Source organism: Salvelinus sp. IW2-2015, unplaced genomic scaffold (genome assembly GCF_002910315.2).
Source record: "Salvelinus sp. IW2-2015 unplaced genomic scaffold, ASM291031v2 Un_scaffold6122, whole genome shotgun sequence".
NCBI lineage: Eukaryota > Metazoa > Chordata > Actinopteri > Salmoniformes > Salmonidae > Salvelinus > Salvelinus sp. IW2-2015.
The window spans coordinates 8136-11257 of record NW_019947386.1 but is presented as its reverse complement, the minus strand read 5'-3'; the positions used below and the strand labels follow the sequence as shown (position 1 = coordinate 11257).

The window sequence follows — 3122 nt, the reverse complement described above, 5'->3', positions numbered from 1 at the left end:
GCATCCCTGCGTAATGATCATGCTGTTAACTTCGTGTCAATAGGGAGCGCTGTTTCACTTTTGGAAAAAATCGTGCCCAAATCTAAACGGCCTCGTACTCGTTCGGAAGATCATACCAACATATGCATTGTATTGGATAGAAAACACTCAGTAGTTTTGCTAAAAACTGTCGTTTGAATATATCTAGTGAGTTAAAAACAGAACTCATTTGGCCAGCAAACTCCAGTATAGGAATGCACGTGAAAAATCTGAAAACGAGGCTCTATTTCAGGAAAACCTGCCTATCAACTGCTTTTATTAACGATTATGTATGCACTTCATACGCCTTCCACTAGAAATGTCAACAGCAGCTGGATAGGTTTGAATGAGCGGGTTCTACCGCTTGATCTGAGCCCACCGATAAGACTTTTGGAGGGCGGGTGATCTTCCTCCGGTACTTTGTCGTCCTTAGATCTGTAAGGTGAGGTACTGTCCTAGCCATCCCGTTATCCAGGGCGAAAACTGAACTGGACTGCGCTAAGAATCCAGGATATTGAAGGGATCACGTTCTCCAACTCTCTAGATAATTGGGTTTGTACTTCTAAGGCCTTTCTTGGTAAGTGTTACAAAAAGCCCAAAAAAATATTTTCCCAAGGGTTCCTGAGCGGTCGAGGGGGGGCGGGAGAAGGAGGGGGGGGGGTACGCGGGAGGGGGGGAGAGGGAAAAGTGGAAGATGACAGAGGCGCGAAAAAGCGGGAATTGGCGGTGGACCGGCTCTGAGTGTTGCTAGTGGGGGGGGTTGGTTGGGGTTGTTATCTTGATGTAGCATGGATGAGACAAACATCCATAAAGTTAGATTTCAAACCGATGGGTGTATCAGTTTATTCAACGATTTCTGATTGGGACTGTTATGGATTTCGCGTTCTGTTGCGGCCAAAGAGGTTGGGGATGGGGGCATGGCCGGTCGCCCACGGGAGTGGAGTAGCCAAGGGGAGAAGGGGATTGGTATAGCTAACTTCGACAGAAGTAATGGACATTCTTTTAAAAAACACCGAACAACGAGTATTCTGGACCAAGGACTCCTGATGCAACACAACATTATCTGATGGGAAGCCTCAGCAAAAAGAGTAAGACACATATTACTTGTATTTGCCTATGCATGTTTAAGTTTCGATCCTATTTTCTATGGTGTGAAGTTATATCGCTGATCGGGATGCAAACATAACAAGGCGGGATCCGGAGAATAGAATTCCTGTGTACCGGGGGAACCTTTGATGTAAGAGGCCATCGTTTGACCGGTGCTCGGCAACAAAATTAAATGCTGCATTGAATGTTATGTTGCTAGTTAAATTATATTTTTAAAAAATCCATAACAGCGGTTACATTAAGAACCAGTTGGTCTACTGATCTCTGTACCCGGAGGGAACTGATCTGCTATCACATCCAGGACCCTAGAATCTGTACTAGGGTCGAAATTACTCTCTCCTTTCCCTCCCTCGCGTGTTTTAGCTTTGTTTCTGTATAGGTGCGAGTTACAACAATGTATGTGGATTTAGTAAAGGTTAAAATGAGAGAAATATTCCTAAGATGAGTCATTGATTTAATTATAGACCAGACAATAGTTTGGGAAAATTCGCTTTCCTACAATATCTTCCGGAGGATTTTTTTTGTCCGTGAATTGTTGCTACCATATTCCACAAGTTTATACCAGGCGAATTGCAGCTCTAAATATGCACATTTGGGGGTAGGTACGATCGAAAAAAAACATAAATGTATTGTATAAACATGATGTATAGACTGTCACCTGATGAATTTAGTCAAAGGTTAGTGATTCATTTTTAGCATAATTGTCCTTTTTGTTAGAGAACTTATGCTTGAGGACGCGTGGAGCAATCAACGATAAATAGGTTATGTTGTGTTTTCTTGCCTCCGATCTGTGAATGAGCTAATATAATTTCTATATTTGTGTCTAATCACTGTAAACACTTAAAACGGAACATATTGCTGGATGGGGGGGGTTTAAGGTGGGGTGTTTTAACAGAGATCTTAGCGATCAAAGTCCCCCCGAATCGTGGGTGTGGCCGGTGTTTACAGGATCTAGAGGATATAGGAAAATTCCGTTTCACAACATCCCTGAGATGAGGTTTGTTTGTTACACAGATCTGGATCAGCAAAATCGTTTCCCCTGGGGAGGTAGCACAGATCTGAAGCTATCCAGCTTCCCCTGGGGGTACAGATCCTAAATCATTCCCTAGTACGAGTCTGATCAGTTTTCCCTCTGGTACAATGCTAAGGATCAGTTTCCCCTGGGTACCAGATATAGTATCAGTTTCCCCTGGGTACAGAGGCTAGGATCAGTTTCCTTGGGACGAGATCTAGATCAGTTTCACGCCTGACAGATCTAGGATCAGTTGCCCCTAGGTACAGATCTAGGATCAGTGTCCGCTGCGTACAGAGGTTGTGAAGTAGTCCAACTGGGTGGGACTTCGCTATGGGTTAATGAAGATCACATGATTCCATCCGGCTCCCCCCCCACCCGGTCATCAACGAGGACAGCCACATTAATTTATACTGTGAGTAAACATTCCATAACTCCAGGGGGCAGAAGTCACCAACCTTGGTCTTTATACTGTTCAGACAACAACCTCCAGGAGGCAGTAAATTCACCAACATTGTCTTTATACCTTGTTCAGACAACCCACCTCTAGGGCAGAAATCACCAACCTTGTCTTTATAACCTGTTCAGACAACACCCTCCAGGGGCAGTATTCAACCACCTTGTTCTTTCTTAAACCTGTTCAGACAACACCCTCAGGGGGCAGTGGTGCACCTTTTTTTAGATTTGTTACCAACATAGAGAGTAAAGAAGAAAATGGACTACTTCAAAATGGCAGATAGCATGGGCAGCGGCCACTGAGGCTCTCAGACGCCATAAATTGGGCCAGATACAGGGATGCGATATCTTCAGTCGCAGTGGCGTAAAAGTATTGGTATCAGATCTACTGCGATATCATCATTGGGACGTAACGTATTGGATCAGGTTCCTACCCTAAATTGGAATTGGAAAAAAAAAAAAAAATAGCTCCAAATCTGAACTACTTGCCTTCATCTGAATATTAGACACACACTTGCATGTTGTCGTG

General features: G+C 43.9%; 1 long non-coding RNA gene across 1 annotated transcript in view; it reads left to right on the top strand.

Annotated features, from left to right (window-relative positions):
- LOC139026863 (uncharacterized) overlaps positions 1–2343 on the top strand; it is a 12585-nt gene extending 10242 nt beyond the window's left edge. Inside the window, exon 3 of the long non-coding RNA XR_011478809.1 lies at positions 2280–2343. This is a non-coding gene — a long non-coding RNA (uncharacterized lncRNA). The remainder of the gene's footprint in view (positions 1–2279) is intronic.
- Positions 2344–3122: the final 779 nt, after the last annotated feature.